This window comes from Lissotriton helveticus, chromosome 1_1 (genome assembly GCF_964261635.1).
Source record: "Lissotriton helveticus chromosome 1_1, aLisHel1.1, whole genome shotgun sequence".
In the NCBI taxonomy this organism is placed as follows: Eukaryota; Metazoa; Chordata; class Amphibia; order Caudata; family Salamandridae; genus Lissotriton; species Lissotriton helveticus.
In genome coordinates this window covers 218,236,913-218,255,758 of record NC_136057.1, presented here as the reverse complement: position 1 = coordinate 218,255,758, position 18,846 = coordinate 218,236,913, and the positions used below count along the sequence as shown (strand labels likewise).

Below are 18,846 nucleotides of genomic sequence, written 5' to 3'. Positions count from 1 at the left end.
ATGCTTCTGCTTCACCAAAAAGGGCAGTGAAAGGAAGTCTATTTTAAATAGATACTATTCAAATTACGCAATCTTTGCAGAAGAGGAAATTGGCAGCTGTACTTATGAAAATGTAATTTACTCAGAAGTAAGATTTTGGGCCCTTCCTTAATTTTACAATGTCAATAAAAACATATGACTTCTAAGTCAGCAAAAAAAATGAGATAGTAGCAATTTCAGGACTTACAATAAGGTTAAATTTACTGAAGAGATTTCAAATGCTTGAAGTACCAATTCATTATTATATTCCGCGTATTCAGTACTTAATACCGGCAACCATCTTAAGAAACGTAGTGATAGTTGGGACACTTCCAAATGTTGATAAGGTCATTTTGTGGAGCGGCCTCTCCGAGCCTGGATAGCTCAGTCGGGAGAGCATCAGTCTTTTAATATGAGGGCCCAGGGTTCAAGTCCCTGTTCAGGCGGCTTGGTTAAAGAAAAGGTATATCAATTGCATACTCTTTTCAGGATCCAATGAATGGGGAGTCCTATTCGAGATGTTTCAAAAAAGTCTTAATCAAGTCATTACATACCCATCTGTCTTCTACATTCTTTGACAAGGGTTAAGAAGACTTACCCAAACTGTATCATGTAGTTTGTTGATTATCTTTTACCCAATTCAATGTTCAAAATGTAAGGTAGTGTCCGATTAACTTGATAAAGTTGGTCAACAGCTGATAGGTCATCTTTTTATTTGTGAATCTCTGATCACCGTGTTGAATCAGGTCGGATCTCTAGTGCAATGGATAGCGGCTTGGAGTCCTAGACGAATGTAGCAAAAGCATTCAAAGGCTTTGTGTTCAAACACCAGCTGGGTCAATTTTATCCCTCCTCTTATTTTATAACTAATTGAAGCAGTAACAAGCAATGCCTGCGTCTGCATCACCAGAAACATTTACCAAAATGGCAGTGAAAGAAAGTCTACTTAAACAGAGACTGTTTGCTTTGAAAACATTGCATAATCTATGCCCAAGAGGAAGTTCCCAAAGAAACTGGTGAAAATGTATGTAATTTGGTAGGTAGTAATAGTATTTGGCACTTTATTGATTTCACAAGGTCATTTTAGACACATGATTTCTAAGTCAGCCGAAAATGAGATAGTACAAATTTCAGGATTTAAAATGGATTACGTGTGCTGCTGAAATTTCAAATGCTTAACACCTTCAATGCTACAGGAGATTTTCCTCCTGTGCTGAATGATCTGTAAATCCATTGTTCATGACGAGCTCAGCTCGTCATAAGCACACGACAAGTGTACTGCACGACGAGCTGAGCTCGTCATGAGCATGGAAGGGGTTAAAACATCAATTTGTTATTAAACTCTACAAATTTGATTGCTAATATATGTAACCATATTAATACACAGAGTGTAGGTCAGTGTACGTCCACATTTGTTTAGCTGATTTTAAGACAGAGTATAGCAGAGCCTGGATAGCTCAGTCCGTAGAGCATCAGACTTTTAATCTGAGGGTCCAGGGTTCAAGTCCCTGTTCAGGCGGTTGCTTCCTTTAAAGAAAAATTACTCTAATTGGATGCTCTTTTTGTGTTCCCCTGCATGACGAATAAGATATTCCATTACTAAAATTGCAAAAACGTCTTTCATGGAGTTGTGAAATGCACATCTGCCTCATATATCATGTGCCATTTGACTAAACTTAAGTCGTACGTAGACTTACCTAAGGTATCATGTAACTTGAGACGGTGAATATAATTTCCCCAATTCAATATTCAAAATAAATCCATGGTTATAGTATCAAATGAACTTTATAAAGCTGATCAACATTATTTCATTTCAGAATATCTCTGCACCTAATCAGAGCGTATTGGCTCTGTGGCGCAATGGATAGCGCATTGGACTTCTAGGTGAATGTAAAAAAGATATTCAAAGGTTGTGGGTTCAAATCCCACCAGAGTCAGTTTTATCCCTATTTACTTCATAACTGTTTAAAAGAGTAATAAACAGTGCATGCATGCTTCTGCTTCACCAAAAAGGGCAGTGAAAGGAAGTCTATTTTAAATAGATACTATTCAAATTACGCAATCTTTGCAGAAGAGGAAATTGGCAGCTGTACTTATGAAAATGTAATTTACTCAGAAGTAAGTTTTTGGGCCCTTCCTTCATTTTACAATGTCAATAAAAACATATGACTTCTAAGTCAGCAAAAAAAATTAGATAGTAGCAATTTCAGGACTTACAATAAGGTTACATTTACTGAAGAGATTTCAAATGCTTGAAGTACCAATTCATTATTATATTCCGCGTATTCAGTACTTAATACCGGCAACCATCTTAAGAAACGTAGTGATAGTTGGGACACTTCCAAATGTTGATAAGGTCATTTTGTGGAGCGGCCTCTCCGAGCCTGGATAGCTCAGTCGGGAGAGCATCAGTCTTTTAATCTGAGGGCCCAGGGTTCAAGTCCCTGTTCAGGCGGCTTGGTTAAAGAAAAGGTATATCAATTGCATACTCTTTTCAGGATCCAATGAATGGGGAGTCCTATTCGAGATGTTTCAAAAAAGTGTTAATCAAGTCATTACATACCCATCTGTCTTCTACATTCTTTGACAAGGGTTAAGAAGACTTACCCAAACTGTATCATGTAGTTTGACATGTTGATTATCTTTTACCCAATTCAATGTTCAAAATGTAAGGTAGTGTCCGATTAACTTGATAAAGTTGGTCAACAGCTGATAGGTCATCTTTTTATTTGTGAATCTCTGATCACCGTGTTGAATCAGGTCGGATCTCTAGTGCAATGGATAGCGGCTTGGAGTCCTAGACGAATGTAGCAAAAGCATTCAAAGGCTTTGTGTTCAAACACCAGCTGGGTCATTTTATCCCTCCTCTTATTTTATAACTAATTGAAACAGTAACAAGCAATGCCTGCGTCTGCATCACCAGAAACATTTACCAAAATGGCAGTGAAAGAAAGTCTACTTAAACAGAGACTGTTTGCTTTGAAAACATTGCATAATCTATGCCCAAGAGGAAATTCCCAAAGATACTGCTGAAAATGTATGTAATTTAGTAGGTAGTAATAGTATTTGGCACTTTATTGATTTCACAATGTCATTTTAGACACATGATTTCTAAGTCAGCCGAAAATGAGATAGTACAAATTTCAGGATTTAAAATGGATTACGTGTGCTGCTGAAATTTCAAATGCTTAACACCTTCAATGCTACAGGAGATTTTCCTCCTGTGCTGAATGATCTGTAAATCCATTGTTCATGACGAGCTCAGCTCGTCATAAGCACACGACAAGTGTACTGCACGAAGAGCTGAGCTCGTCATGAGCATGGAAGGGGTTAAAACATCAATTTGTTATTAAACTCTACAAATTTGATTGCTAATATATGTAACCATATTAATACATAGAGTGTAGGTCAGTGTACGTCCACATTTGTTTAGCTGATTTTAAGACAGAATATAGCAGAGCCTGGATAGCTCAGTCGGTAGAGCATCAGACTTTTAATCTGAGGGTCCAGGGTTCAAGTCCCTGTTCAGGCGGTTGCTTCCTTTAAAGAAAAATTACTCTAATTGGATGCTCTTTTTGTGTTCCCCTGCATGACGAATAAGATATTCCATTACTAAAATTGCAAAAACGTCTTTCATGGAGTTGTGAAATGCACATCTGCCTCATATATCATGTGCCATTTGACTAAACTTAAGTCGTACGTAGACTTACCTAAGGTATCATGTAACTTGAGACGGTGAATATAATTTCCCCAATTCAATATTCAAAATAAATCCATGGTTATAGTATCAAATGAACTTTATAAAGCTGATCAACATTATTTCATTTCAGAATATCTCTGCACCTAATTAGAGCGTATTGGCTCTGTGGCGCAATGGATAGCGCATTGGACTTCTAGGTGAATGTAAAAAAGATATTCAAAGGTTGTGGGTTCGAATCCCACCAGAGTCAGTTTTATCCCTATTTATTTCATAACTGTTTAAAAGAGTAATAAACAGTGCATGCATGCTTCTGCTTCACCAAAAAGGGCAGTGAAAGGAAGTCTATTTTAAATAGATACTATTCAAATTACGCAATCTTTGCAGAAGAGGAAATTGGCAGCTGTACTTATGAAAATGTAATTTACTCAGAAGTAAGATTTTGGGCCCTTCCTTAATTTTACAATGTCAATAAAAACATATGACTTCTAAGTCAGCAAAAAAAATGAGATAGTAGCAATTTCAGGACTTACGATAAGGTTAAATTTACTGAAGAGATTTCAAATGCTTGAAGTACCAATTCATTATTATATTCCGCGTATTCAGTACTTAATACCGGCAACCATCTTAAGAAACGTAGTGATAGTTGGGACACTTCCAAATGTTGATAAGGTCATTTTGTGGAGCGGCCTCTCCGAGCCTGGATAGCTCAGTCGGGAGAGCATCAGTCTTTTAATCTGAGGGCCCAGGGTTCAAGTCCCTGTTCAGGCGGCTTGGTTAAAGAAAAGGTATATCAATTGCATACTCTTTTCAGGATCCAATGAATGGGGAGTCCTATTCGAGATGTTTCAAAAAAGTCTTAATCAAGTCATTACATACCCATCTGTCTTCTACATTCTTTGACAAGGGTTAAGAAGACTTACCCAAACTGTATCATGTAGTTTGTTGATTATCTTTTACCCAATTCAATGTTCAAAATGTAAGGTAGTGTCCGATTAACTTGATAAAGTTGGTCAACAGCTGATAGGTCATCTTTTTATTTGTGAATCTCTGATCACCGTGTTGAATCAGGTCGGATCTCTAGTGCAATGGATAGCGGCTTGGAGTCCTAGACGAATGTAGCAAAAGCATTCAAAGGCTTTGTGTTCAAACACCAGCTGGGTCAATTTTATCCCTCCTCTTATTTTATAACTAATTGAAGCAGTAACAAGCAATGCCTGCGTCTGCATCACCAGAAACATTTACCAAAATGGCAGTGAAAGAAAGTCTACTTAAACAGAGACTGTTTGCTTTGAAAACATTGCATAATCTATGCCCAAGAGGAAGTTCCCAAAGAAACTGCTGAAAATGTATGTAATTTAGTAGGTAGTAATAGTATTTGGCACTTTATTGATTTCACAAGGTCATTTTAGACACATGATTTCTAAGTCAGCCGAAAATGAGATAGTACAAATTTCAGGATTTAAAATGGATTACGTGTGCTGCTGAAATTTCAAATGCTTAACACCTTCAATGCTACAGGAGATTTTCCTCCTGTGCTGAATGATCTGTAAATCCATTGTTCATGACGAGCTCAGCTCGTCATAAGCACACGACAAGTGTACTGCACGACGAGCTGAGCTCGTCATGAGCATGGAAGGGGTTAAAACATCAATTTGTTATTAAACTCTACAAATTTGATTGCTAATATATGTAACCATATTAATACACAGAGTGTAGGTCAGTGTACGTCCACATTTGTTTAGCTGATTTTAAGACAGAGTATAGCAGAGCCTGGATAGCTCAGTCCGTAGAGCATCAGACTTTTAATCTGAGGGTCCAGGGTTCAAGTCCCTGTTCAGGCGGTTGCTTCCTTTAAAGAAAAATTACTCTAATTGGATGCTCTTTTTGTGTTCCCCTGCATGACGAATAAGATATTCCATTACTAAAATTGCAAAAACGTCTTTCATGGAGTTGTGAAATGCACATCTGCCTCATATATCATGTGCCATTTGACTAAACTTAAGTCGTACGTAGACTTACCTAAGGTATCATGTAACTTGAGACGGTGAATATAATTTCCCCAATTCAATATTCAAAATAAATCCATGGTTATAGTATCAAATGAACTTTATAAAGCTGATCAACATTATTTCATTTCAGAATATCTCTGCACCTAATCAGAGCGTATTGGCTCTGTGGCGCAATGGATAGCGCATTGGACTTCTAGGTGAATGTAAAAAAGATATTCAAAGGTTGTGGGTTCAAATCCCACCAGAGTCAGTTTTATCCCTATTTACTTCATAACTGTTTAAAAGAGTAATAAACAGTGCATGCATGCTTCTGCTTCACCAAAAAGGGCAGTGAAAGGAAGTCTATTTTAAATAGATACTATTCAAATTACGCAATCTTTGCAGAAGAGGAAATTGGCAGCTGTACTTATGAAAATGTAATTTACTCAGAAGTAAGTTTTTGGGCCCTTCCTTCATTTTACAATGTCAATAAAAACATATGACTTCTAAGTCAGCAAAAAAAATGAGATAGTAGCAATTTCAGGACTTACAATAAGGTTAAATTTACTGAAGAGATTTCAAATGCTTGAAGTACCAATTCATTATTATATTCCGCGTATTCAGTACTTAATACCGGCAACCATCTTAAGAAACGTAGTGATAGTTGGGACACTTCCAAATGTTGATAAGGTCATTTTGTGGAGCGGCCTCTCCGAGCCTGGATAGCTCAGTCGGGAGAGCATCAGTCTTTTAATCTGAGGGCCCAGGGTTCAAGTCCCTGTTCAGGCGGCTTGGTTAAAGAAAAGGTATATCAATTGCATACTCTTTTCAGGATCCAATGAATGGGGAGTCCTATTAGAGATGTTTCAAAAAAGTCTTAATCAAGTCATTACATACCCATCTGTCTTCTACATTCTTTGACAAGGGTTAAGAAGACTTACCCAAACTGTATCATGTAGTTTGTTGATTATCTTTTAACCAATTCAATGTTCAAAATGTAAGGTAGTGTCCGATTAACTTAATAAAGTTGGTCAACAGCTGATAGGTCATCTTTTTATTTGTGAATCTCTGATCACCGTATTGAATCAGGTCGGATCTCTAGTGCAATGGATAGCGGCTTGGAGTCCTAGACGAATGTAGCAAAAGCATTCAAAGGCTTTGTGTTCAAACACCAGCTGGGTCAATTTTATCCCTCCTCTTATTTTATAACTAATTGAAACAGTAACAAGCAATGCCTGCGTCTGCATCACCAGAAACATTTACCAAAATGGCAGTGAAAGAAAGTCTACTTAAACAGAGACTGTTTGCTTTGAAAACATTGCATAATCTATGCCCAAGAGGAAGTTCCCAAAGAAACTGCTGAAAATGTATGTAATTTAGTAGGTAGTAATAGTATTTGGCACTTTATTGATTTCACAAGGTCATTTTAGACACATGATTTCTAAGTCAGCCGAAAATGAGATAGTACAAATTTCAGGATTTAAAATGGATTACGTGTGCTGCTGAAATTTCAAATGCTTAACACCTTCAATGCTACAGGAGATTTTCCTCCTGTGCTGAATGATCTGTAAATCCATTGTTCATGACGAGCTCAGCTCGTCATAAGCACACGACAAGTGTACTGCACGACGAGCTGAGCTCGTCATGAGCATGGAAGGGGTTAAAACATCAATTTGTTATTAAACTCTACAAATTTGATTGCTAATATATGTAACCATATTAATACACAGAGTGTAGGTCAGTGTACGTCCACATTTGTTTAGCTGATTTTAAGACAGAGTATAGCAGACCCTGGATAGCTCAGTCGGTAGAGCATCAGACTTTTAATCTGAGGGTCCAGGGTTCAAGTCCCTGTTCAGGCGGTTGCTTCCTTTAAAGAAAAATTACTCTAATTGGATGCTCTTTTTGTGTTCCCCTGCATGACGAAAATAAGATATTCCATTACTAAAATTGCAAAAACGTCTTTCATGGAGTTGTGAAATGCACATCTGCCTCATATATCATGTGCCATTTGACTAAACTTAAGTCGTACGTAGACTTACCTAAGGTATCATGTAACTTGAGACGGTGAATATAATTTCCCCAATTCAATATTCAAAATAAATCCATGGTTATAGTATCAAATGAACTTTATAAAGCTGATCAACATTATTTCATTTCAGAATATCTCTGCACCTAATCAGAGCGTATTGGCTCTGTGGCGCAATGGATAGCGCATTGGACTTCTAGGTGAATGTAAAAAAGATATTCAAAGGTTGTGGGTTCGAATCCCACCAGAGTCAGTTTTATCCCTATTTATTTCATAACTGTTTAAAAGAGTAATAAACAGTGCATGCATGCTTCTGCTTCACCAAAAAGGGCAGTGAAAGGAAGTCTATTTTAAATAGATACTATTCAAGTTACGCAATCTTTGCAGAAGAGGAAATTGGCAGCTGTACTTATAAAAATGTAATTTACTCAGAAGTAAGATTTTGGGCCCTTCCTTAATTTTACAATGTCAATAAAAACATATGAATTCTAAGTCAGCAAAAAAAATGAGATAGTAGCAATTTCAGGACTTACAATAAGGTTAAATTTACTGAAGAGATTTCAAATGCTTGAAGTACCAATTCATTATTATATTCCGCGTATTCAGTACTTAATACCGGCAACCATCTTAAGAAATGTAGTGATAGTTGGGACACTTCCAAATGTTGATAAGGTCATTTTGTGGAGCGCCCTCTCCGAGCCTGGATAGCTCAGTCGGGAGAGCATCAGACTTTTAATCTGAGGGCCCAGGGTTCAAGTCCCTGTTCAGGCGGCTTGGTTAAAGAAAAGGTATATCAATTGCATACTCTTTTCAGGATCCAATGAATGGGGAGTCCTATTCGAGATGTTTCAAAAAAGTCTTAATCAAGTCATTACATACCCATCTGTCTTCTACATTCTTTGACAAGGGTTAAGAAGACTTACCCAAACTGTATCATGTAGTTTGTTGATTATCTTTTACCCAATTCAATGTTCAAAATGTAAGGTAGTGTCCGATTAACTTGATAAAGTTGGTCAACAGCTGATAGGTCATCTTTTTATTTGTGAATCTCTGATCACCGTGTTGAATCAGGTCGGATCTCTAGTGCAATGGATAGCGGCTTGGAGTCCTAGACGAATGTAGCAAAAGCATTCAAAGGCTTTGTGTTCAAACACCAGCTGGGTCAATTTTATCCCTCCTCTTATTTTATAACTAATTGAAGCAGTAACAAGCAATGCCTGCGTCTGCATCACCAGAAACATTTACCAAAATGGCAGTGAAAGAAAGTCTACTTAAACAGAGACTGTTTGCTTTGAAAACATTGCATAATCTATGCCCAAGAGGAAGTTCCCAAAGAAACTGCTGAAAATGTATGTAATTTAGTAGGTAGTAATAGTATTTGGCACTTTATTGATTTCACAAGGTCATTTTAGACACATGATTTCTAAGTCAGCCGAAAATGAGATAGTACAAATTTCAGGATTTAAAATGGATTACGTGTGCTGCTGAAATTTCAAATGCTTAACACCTTCAATGCTACAGGAGATTTTCCTCCTGTGCTGAATGATCTGTAAATCCATTGTTCATGACGAGCTCAGCTCGTCATAAGCACACGACAAGTGTACTGCACGACGAGCTGAGCTCGTCATGAGCATGGAAGGGGTTAAAACATCAATTTGTTATTAAACTCTACAAATTTGATTGCTAATATATGTAACCATATTAATACACAGAGTGTAGGTCAGTGTACGTCCACATTTGTTTAGCTGATTTTAAGACAGAGTATAGCAGACCCTGGATAGCTCAGTCGGTAGAGCATCAGACTTTTAATCTGAGGGTCCAGGGTTCAAGTCCCTGTTCAGGCGGTTGCTTCCTTTAAAGAAAAATTACTCTAATTGGATGCTCTTTTTGTGTTCCCCTGCATGACGAAAATAAGATATTCCATTACTAAAATTGCAAAAACGTCTTTCATGGAGTTGTGAAATGCACATCTGCCTCATATATCATGTGCCATTTGACTAAACTTAAGTCGTACGTAGACTTACCTAAGGTATCATGTAACTTGAGACGGTGAATATAATTTCCCCAATTCAATATTCAAAATAAATCCATGGTTATAGTATCAAATGAACTTTATAAAGCTGATCAACATTATTTCATTTCAGAATATCTCTGCACCTAATCAGAGCGTATTGGCTCTGTGGCGCAATGGATAGCGCATTGGACTTCTAGGTGAATGTAAAAAAGATATTCAAAGGTTGTGGGTTCGAATCCCACCAGAGTCAGTTTTATCCCTATTTATTTCATAACTGTTTAAAAGAGTAATAAACAGTGCATGCATGCTTCTGCTTCACCAAAAAGGGCAGTGAAAGGAAGTCTATTTTAAATAGATACTATTCAAGTTACGCAATCTTTGCAGAAGAGGAAATTGGCAGCTGTACTTATAAAAATGTAATTTACTCAGAAGTAAGATTTTGGGCCCTTCCTTAATTTTACAATGTCAATAAAAACATATGAATTCTAAGTCAGCAAAAAAAATGAGATAGTAGCAATTTCAGGACTTACAATAAGGTTAAATTTACTGAAGAGATTTCAAATGCTTGAAGTACCAATTCATTATTATATTCCGCGTATTCAGTACTTAATACCGGCAACCATCTTAAGAAACGTAGTGATAGTTGGGACACTTCCAAATGTTGATAAGGTCATTTTGTGGAGCGCCCTCTCCGAGCCTGGATAGCTCAGTCGGGAGAGCATCAGACTTTTAATCTGAGGGCCCAGGGTTCAAGTCCCTGTTCAGGCGGCTTGGTTAAAGAAAAGGTATATCAATTGCATACTCTTTTCAGGATCCAATGAATGGGGAGTCCTATTCGAGATGTTTCAAAAAAGTCTTAATCAAGTCATTACATACCCATCTGTCTTCTACATTCTTTGACAAGGGTTAAGAAGACTTACCCAAACTGTATCATGTAGTTTGTTGATTATCTTTTACCCAATTCAATGTTCAAAATGTAAGGTAGTGTCCGATTAACTTGATAAAGTTGGTCAACAGCTGATAGGTCATCTTTTTATTTGTGAATCTCTGATCACCGTGTTGAATCAGGTCGGATCTCTAGTGCAATGGATAGCGGCTTGGAGTCCTAGACGAATGTAGCAAAAGCATTCAAAGGCTTTGTGTTCAAACACCAGCTGGGTCAATTTTATCCCTCCTCTTATTTTATAACTAATTGAAGCAGTAACAAGCAATGCCTGCGTCTGCATCACCAGAAACATTTACCAAAATGGCAGTGAAAGAAAGTCTACTTAAACAGAGACTGTTTGCTTTGAAAACATTGCATAATCTATGCCCAAGAGGAAGTTCCCAAAGAAACTGCTGAAAATGTATGTAATTTAGTAGGTAGTAATAGTATTTGGCACTTTATTGATTTCACAAGGTCATTTTAGACACATGATTTCTAAGTCAGCCGAAAATGAGATAGTACAAATTTCAGGATTTAAAATGGATTACGTGTGCTGCTGAAATTTCAAATGCTTAACACCTTCAATGCTACAGGAGATTTTCCTCCTGTGCTGAATGATCTGTAAATCCATTGTTCATGACGAGCTCAGCTCGTCATAAGCACACGACAAGTGTACTGCACGACGAGCTGAGCTCGTCATGAGCATGGAAGGGGTTAAAACATCAATTTGTTATTAAACTCTACAAATTTGATTGCTAATATATGTAACCATATTAATACACAGAGTGTAGGTCAGTGTACGTCCACATTTGTTTTGCTGATTTTAAGACAGAGTATAGCAGAGCCTGGATAGCTCAGTCCGTAGAGCATCAGACTTTTAATCTGAGGGTCCAGGGTTCAAGTCCCTGTTCAGGCGGTTGCTTCCTTTAAAGAAAAATTACTCTAATTGGATGCTCTTTTTGTGTTCCCCTGCATGACGAATAAGATATTCCATTACTAAAATTGCAAAAACGTCTTTCATGGAGTTGTGAAATGCACATCTGCCTCATATATCATGTGCCATTTGACTAAACTTAAGTCGTACGTAGACTTACCTAAGGTATCATGTAACTTGAGACGGTGAATATAATTTCCCCAATTCAATATTCAAAATAAATCCATGGTTATAGTATCAAATGAACTTTGTAAAGCTGATCAACATTATTTCATTTCAGAATATCTCTGCACCTAATCAGAGCGTATTGGCTCTGTGGCGCAATGGATAGCGCATTGGACTTCTAGGTGAATGTAAAAAAGATATTCAAAGGTTGTGGGTTCAAATCCCACCAGAGTCAGTTTTATCCCTATTTACTTCATAACTGTTTAAAAGAGTAATAAACAGTGCATGCATGCTTCTGCTTCACCAAAAAGGGCAGTGAAAGGAAGTCTATTTTAAATAGATACTATTCAAATTACGCAATCTTTGCAGAAGAGGAAATTGGCAGCTGTACTTATGAAAATGTAATTTACTCAGAAGTAAGTTTTTGGGCCCTTCCTTCATTTTACAATGTCAATAAAAACATATGACTTCTAAGTCAGCAAAAAAAATGAGATAGTAGCAATTTCAGGACTTACAATAAGGTTAAATTTACTGAAGAGATTTCAAATGCTTGAAGTACCAATTCATTATTATATTCCGCGTATTCAGTACTTAATACCGGCAACCATCTTAAGAAACGTAGTGATAGTTGGGACACTTCCAAATGTTGATAAGGTCATTTTGTGGAGCGGCCTCTCCGAGCCTGGATAGCTCAGTCGGGAGAGCATCAGTCTTTTAATCTGAGGGCCCAGGGTTCAAGTCCCTGTTCAGGCGGCTTGGTTAAAGAAAAGGTATATCAATTGCATACTCTTTTCAGGATCCAATGAATGGGGAGTCCTATTAGAGATGTTTCAAAAAAGTCTTAATCAAGTCATTACATACCCATCTGTCTTCTACATTCTTTGACAAGGGTTAAGAAGACTTACCCAAACTGTATCATGTAGTTTGTTGATTATCTTTTAACCAATTCAATGTTCAAAATGTAAGGTAGTGTCCGATTAACTTAATAAAGTTGGTCAACAGCTGATAGGTCATCTTTTTATTTGTGAATCTCTGATCACCGTATTGAATCAGGTCGGATCTCTAGTGCAATGGATAGCGGCTTGGAGTCCTAGACGAATGTAGCAAAAGCATTCAAAGGCTTTGTGTTCAAACACCAGCTGGGTCAATTTTATCCCTCCTCTTATTTTATAACTAATTGAAACAGTAACAAGCAATGCCTGCGTCTGCATCACCAGAAACATTTACCAAAATGGCAGTGAAAGAAAGTCTACTTAAACAGAGACTGTTTGCTTTGAAAACATTGCATAATCTATGCCCAAGAGGAAGTTCCCAAAGAAACTGCTGAAAATGTATGTAATTTAGTAGGTAGTAATAGTATTTGGCACTTTATTGATTTCACAAGGTCATTTTAGACACATGATTTCTAAGTCAGCCGAAAATGAGATAGTACAAATTTCAGGATTTAAAATGGATTACGTGTGCTGCTGAAATTTCAAATGCTTAACACCTTCAATGCTACAGGAGATTTTCCTCCTGTGCTGAATGATCTGTAAATCCATTGTTCATGACGAGCTCAGCTCGTCATAAGCACACGACAAGTGTACTGCACGACGAGCTGAGCTCGTCATGAGCATGGAAGGGGTTAAAACATCAATTTGTTATTAAACTCTACAAATTTGATTGCTAATATATGTAACCATATTAATACACAGAGTGTAGGTCAGTGTACGTCCACATTTGTTTAGCTGATTTTAAGACAGAGTATAGCAGACCCTGGATAGCTCAGTCGGTAGAGCATCAGACTTTTAATCTGAGGGTCCAGGGTTCAAGTCCCTGTTCAGGCGGTTGCTTCCTTTAAAGAAAAATTACTCTAATTGGATGCTCTTTTTGTGTTCCCCTGCATGACGAAAATAAGATATTCCATTACTAAAATTGCAAAAACGTCTTTCATGGAGTTGTGAAATGCACATCTGCCTCATATATCATGTGCCATTTGACTAAACTTAAGTCGTACGTAGACTTACCTAAGGTATCATGTAACTTGAGACGGTGAATATAATTTCCCCAATTCAATATTCAAAATAAATCCATGGTTATAGTATCAAATGAACTTTATAAAGCTGATCAACATTATTTCATTTCAGAATATCTCTGCACCTAATCAGAGCGTATTGGCTCTGTGGCGCAATGGATAGCGCATTGGACTTCTAGGTGAATGTAAAAAAGATATTCAAAGGTTGTGGGTTCAAATCCCACCAGAGTCAGTTTTATCCCTATTTACTTCATAACTGTTTAAAAGAGTAATAAACAGTGCATGCATGCTTCTGCTTCACCAAAAAGGGCAGTGAAAGGAAGTCTATTTTAAATAGATACTATTCAAATTACGCAATCTTTGCAGAAGAGGAAATTGGCAGCTGTACTTATGAAAATGTAATTTACTCAGAAGTAAGTTTTTGGGCCCTTCCTTCATTTTACAATGTCAATAAAAACATATGACTTCTAAGTCAGCAAAAAAAATGAGATAGTAGCAATTTCAGGACTTACAATAAGGTTAAATTTACTGAAGAGATTTCAAATGCTTGAAGTACCAATTCATTATTATATTCCGCGTATTCAGTACTTAATACCGGCAACCATCTTAAGAAACGTAGTGATAGTTGGGACACTTCCAAATGTTGATAAGGTCATTTTGTGGAGCGGCCTCTCCGAGCCTGGATAGCTCAGTCGGGAGAGCATCAGTCTTTTAATCTGAGGGCCCAGGGTTCAAGTCCCTGTTCAGGCGGCTTGGTTAAAGAAAAGGTATATCAATTGCATACTCTTTTCAGGATCCAATGAATGGGGAGTCCTATTAGAGATGTTTCAAAAAAGTCTTAATCAAGTCATTACATACCCATCTGTCTTCTACATTCTTTGACAAGGGTTAAGAAGACTTACCCAAACTGTATCATGTAGTTTGTTGATTATCTTTTAACCAATTCAATGTTCAAAATGTAAGGTAGTGTCCGATTAACTTAATAAAGTTGGTCAACAGCTGATAGGTCATCTTTTTATTTGTGAATCTCTGATCACCGTATTGAATCAGGTCGGATCTCTAGTGCAATGGATAGCGGCTTGGAGTCCTAGACGAATGTAGCAAAAGCATTCAAAGGCTTTGTGTTCAAACACCAGCTGGGTCAATTTTATCCCTCCTCTTATTTTATAACTAATTGAAACAGTAACAAGCAATGCCTGCGTCTGCATCACCAGAAACATTTACCAAAATGGCAGTGAAAGAAAGTCTACTTAAACAGAGACTGTTTGCTTTGAAAACATTGCATAATCTATGCCCAAGAGGAAGTTCCCAAAGAAACTGCTGAAAATGTATGTAATTTAGTAGGTAGTAATAGTATTTGGCACTTTATTGATTTCACAAGGTCATTTTAGACACATGATTTCTAAGTCAGCCGAAAATGAGATAGTACAAATTTCAGGATTTAAAATGGATTACGTGTGCTGCTGAAATTTCAAATGCTTAACACCTTCAATGCTACAGGAGATTTTCCTCCTGTGCTGAATGATCTGTAAATCCATTGTTCATGACGAGCTCAGCTCGTCATAAGCACACGACAAGTGTACTGCACGACGAGCTGAGCTCGTCATGAGCATGGAAGGGGTTAAAACATCAATTTGTTATTAAACTCTACAAATTTGATTGCTAATATATGTAACCATATTAATACACAGAGTGTAGGTCAGTGTACGTCCACATTTGTTTAGCTGATTTTAAGACAGAGTATAGCAGACCCTGGATAGCTCAGTCGGTAGAGCATCAGACTTTTAATCTGAGGGTCCAGGGTTCAAGTCCCTGTTCAGGCGGTTGCTTCCTTTAAAGAAAAATTACTCTAATTGGATGCTCTTTTTGTGTTCCCCTGCATGACGAAAATAAGATATTCCATTACTAAAATTGCAAAAACGTCTTTCATGGAGTTGTGAAATGCACATCTGCCTCATATATCATGTGCCATTTGACTAAACTTAAGTCGTACGTAGACTTACCTAAGGTATCATGTAACTTGAGACGGTGAATATAATTTCCCCAATTCAATATTCAAAATAAATCCATGGTTATAGTATCAAATGAACTTTATAAAGCTGATCAACATTATTTCATTTCAGAATATCTCTGCACCTAATCAGAGCGTATTGGCTCTGTGGCGCAATGGATAGCGCATTGGACTTCTAGGTGAATGTAAAAAAGATATTCAAAGGTTGTGGGTTCGAATCCCACCAGAGTCAGTTTTATCCCTATTTATTTCATAACTGTTTAAAAGAGTAATAAACAGTGCATGCATGCTTCTGCTTCACCAAAAAGGGCAGTGAAAGGAAGTCTATTTTAAATAGATACTATTCAAGTTACGCAATCTTTGCAGAAGAGGAAATTGGCAGCTGTACTTATGAAAATGTAATTTACTCAGAAGTAAGATTTTGGGCCCTTCCTTAATTTTACAATGTCAATAAAAACATATGAATTCTAAGTCAGCAAAAAAAATGAGATAGTAGCAATTTCAGGACTTACAATAAGGTTAAATTTACTGAAGAGATTTCAAATGCTTGAAGTACCAATTCATTATTATATTCCGCGTATTCAGTACTTAATACCGGCAACCATCTTAAGAAACGTAGTGATAGTTGGGACACTTCCAAATGTTGATAAGGTCATTTTGTGGAGCGCCCTCTCCGAGCCTGGATAGCTCAGTCGGGAGAGCATCAGACTTTTAATCTGAGGGCCCAGGGTTCAAGTCCCTGTTCAGGCGGCTTGGTTAAAGAAAAGGTATATCAATTGCATACTCTTTTCAGGATCCAATGAATGGGGAGTCCTATTCGAGATGTTTCAAAAAAGTCTTAATCAAGTCATTACATACCCATCTGTCTTCTACATTCTTTGACAAGGGTTAAGAAGACTTACCCAAACTGTATCATGTAGTTTGTTGATTATCTTTTACCCAATTCAATGTTCAAAATGTAAGGTAGTGTCCGATTAACTTGATAAAGTTGGTCAACAGCTGATAGGTCATCTTTTTATTTGTGAATCTCTGATCACCGTGTTGAATCAGGTCGGATCTCTAGTGCAATGGATAGCGGCTTGGAGTCCTAGACGAATGTAGCAAAAGCATTCAAAGGCTTTGTGTTCAAACACCAGCTGGGTCAATTTTATCCCTCCTCTTATTTTATAACTAATTGAAGCAGTAACAAGCAATGCCTGCGTCTGCATCACCAGAAACATTTACCAAAATGGCAGTGAAAGAAAGTCTACTTAAACAGAGACTGTTTGCTTTGAAAACATTGCATAATCTATGCCCAAGAGGAAGTTCCCAAAGAAACTGCTGAAAATGTATGTAATTTAGTAGGTAGTAATAGTATTTGGCACTTTATTGATTTCACAAGGTCATTTTAGACACATGATTTCTAAGTCAGCCGAAAATGAGATAGTACAAATTTCAGGATTTAAAATGGATTACGTGTGCTGCTGAAATTTCAAATGCTTAACACCTTCAATGCTACAGGAGATTTTCCTCCTGTGCTGAATGATCTGTAAATCCATTGTTCATGACGAGCTCAGCTCGTCATAAGCACACGACAAGTGTACTGCACGACGAGCTGAGCTCGTCATGAGCATGGAAGGGGTTAAAACATCAATTTGTTATTAAACTCTACAAATTTGATTGCTAATATATGTAACCATATTAATACACAGAGTGTAGGTCAGTGTACGTCCACATTTGTTTTGCTGATTTTAAGACAGAGTATAGCAGAGCCTGGATAGCTCAGTCCGTAGAGCATCAGACTTTTAATCTGAGGGTCCAGGGTTCAAGTCCCTGTTCAGGCGGTTGCTTCCTTTAAAGAAAAATTACTCTAATTGGATGCTCTTTTTGTGTTCCCCTGCATGACGAATAAGATATTCCATTACTAAAATTGCAAAAACGTCTTTCATGGAGTTGTGAAATGCACATCTGCCTCATATATCATGTGCCATTTGACTAAACTTAAGTCGTACGTAGACTTACCTAAGGTATCATGTAACTTGAGACGGTGAATATAATTTCCCCAATTCAATATTCAAAATAAATCCATGGTTATAGTATCAAATGAACTTTATAAAGCTGATCAACATTATTTCATTTCAGAATATCTCTGCACCTAATCAGAGCGTATTGGCTCTGTGGCGCAATGGATAGCGCATTGGACTTCTAGGTGAATGTAAAAAAGATATTCAAAGGTTGTGGGTTCAAATCCCACCAGAGTCAGTTTTATCCCTATTTAATTCATAACTGTTTAAAAGAGTAATAAACAGTGCATGCATGCTTCTGCTTCACCAAAAAGGGCAGTGAAAGGAAGTCTATTTTAAATAGATACTATTCAAATTACGCAATCTTTGCAGAAGAGGAAATTGGCAGCTGTACTTATGAAAATGTAATTTACTCAGAAGTAAGTTTTTGGGCCCTTCCTTCATTTTACAATGTCAATAAAAACATATGACTTCTAAGTCAGCAAAAAAAATGAGATAGTAGCAATTTCAGGACTTACAATAAGGTTAAATTTACTGAAGAGATTTCAAATGCTTGAAGTACCAATTCATTATTATATTCCGCGTATTCAGTACTTAATACCGGCAACCATCTTAAGAAACGTAGTGATAGTTGGGACACTTCCAAATGTTGATAAGGTCATTTTGTGGAGCGGCCTCTCCGAGCCTGGATAGCTCAGTCGGGAGAGCATCAGTCTTTTAATCTGAGGGCCCAGGGTTCAAGTCCCTGTTCAGGCGGCTTGGTTAAAGAAAAGGTATATCAATTGCATACTCTTTTCAGGATCCAATGAATGGGGAGTCCTATTAGAGATGTTTCAAAAAAGTCTTAATCAAGTCATTACATACCCATCTGTCTTCTACATTCTTTGACAAGGGTTAAGAAGACTTACCCAAACTGTATCATGTAGTTTGTTGATTATCTTTTAACCAATTCAATGTTCAAAATGTAAGGTAGTGTCCGATTAACTTAATAAAGTTGGTCAACAGCTGATAGGTCATCTTTTTATTTGTGAATCTCTGATCACCG

The 18,846-nt window shown here is 37.2% G+C and overlaps 10 non-coding genes across 10 annotated transcripts; all 10 read left to right on the top strand.

Annotated features, from left to right (window-relative positions):
* The first annotated feature begins 1,864 nt into the window (after nucleotides 1-1,864).
* On the top strand, nucleotides 1,865-1,955 carry TRNAR-UCU (transfer RNA arginine (anticodon UCU)). The gene is given in 2 exon segments: nucleotides 1,865-1,901; nucleotides 1,920-1,955. It is a non-coding gene; the product is annotated as a tRNA-Arg (tRNA).
* Nucleotides 1,956-3,477: 1,522 nt separating this feature from the next.
* On the top strand, nucleotides 3,478-3,550 carry TRNAK-UUU (transfer RNA lysine (anticodon UUU)). The gene has a single exon. It is a non-coding gene; the product is annotated as a tRNA-Lys (tRNA).
* A 327-nt stretch (nucleotides 3,551-3,877) lies between these two features.
* Nucleotides 3,878-3,968, top strand: TRNAR-UCU (transfer RNA arginine (anticodon UCU)). The gene is given in 2 exon segments: nucleotides 3,878-3,914; nucleotides 3,933-3,968. It is a non-coding gene; the product is annotated as a tRNA-Arg (tRNA).
* Nucleotides 3,969-5,886: 1,918 nt separating this feature from the next.
* On the top strand, nucleotides 5,887-5,977 carry TRNAR-UCU (transfer RNA arginine (anticodon UCU)). Its single transcript is given in 2 exon segments — nucleotides 5,887-5,923; nucleotides 5,942-5,977. It is a non-coding gene; the product is annotated as a tRNA-Arg (tRNA).
* A 1,920-nt stretch (nucleotides 5,978-7,897) lies between these two features.
* TRNAR-UCU (transfer RNA arginine (anticodon UCU)) lies at nucleotides 7,898-7,988 on the top strand. The gene is given in 2 exon segments: nucleotides 7,898-7,934; nucleotides 7,953-7,988. It is a non-coding gene; the product is annotated as a tRNA-Arg (tRNA).
* Nucleotides 7,989-9,908: 1,920 nt separating this feature from the next.
* TRNAR-UCU (transfer RNA arginine (anticodon UCU)) lies at nucleotides 9,909-9,999 on the top strand. The gene is given in 2 exon segments: nucleotides 9,909-9,945; nucleotides 9,964-9,999. It is a non-coding gene; the product is annotated as a tRNA-Arg (tRNA).
* A 1,918-nt stretch (nucleotides 10,000-11,917) lies between these two features.
* On the top strand, nucleotides 11,918-12,008 carry TRNAR-UCU (transfer RNA arginine (anticodon UCU)). The gene is given in 2 exon segments: nucleotides 11,918-11,954; nucleotides 11,973-12,008. It is a non-coding gene; the product is annotated as a tRNA-Arg (tRNA).
* Nucleotides 12,009-13,928: 1,920 nt separating this feature from the next.
* On the top strand, nucleotides 13,929-14,019 carry TRNAR-UCU (transfer RNA arginine (anticodon UCU)). The gene is given in 2 exon segments: nucleotides 13,929-13,965; nucleotides 13,984-14,019. It is a non-coding gene; the product is annotated as a tRNA-Arg (tRNA).
* Nucleotides 14,020-15,939: 1,920 nt separating this feature from the next.
* Nucleotides 15,940-16,030, top strand: TRNAR-UCU (transfer RNA arginine (anticodon UCU)). The gene is given in 2 exon segments: nucleotides 15,940-15,976; nucleotides 15,995-16,030. It is a non-coding gene; the product is annotated as a tRNA-Arg (tRNA).
* A 1,918-nt stretch (nucleotides 16,031-17,948) lies between these two features.
* On the top strand, nucleotides 17,949-18,039 carry TRNAR-UCU (transfer RNA arginine (anticodon UCU)). The gene is given in 2 exon segments: nucleotides 17,949-17,985; nucleotides 18,004-18,039. It is a non-coding gene; the product is annotated as a tRNA-Arg (tRNA).
* Nucleotides 18,040-18,846: the final 807 nt, after the last annotated feature.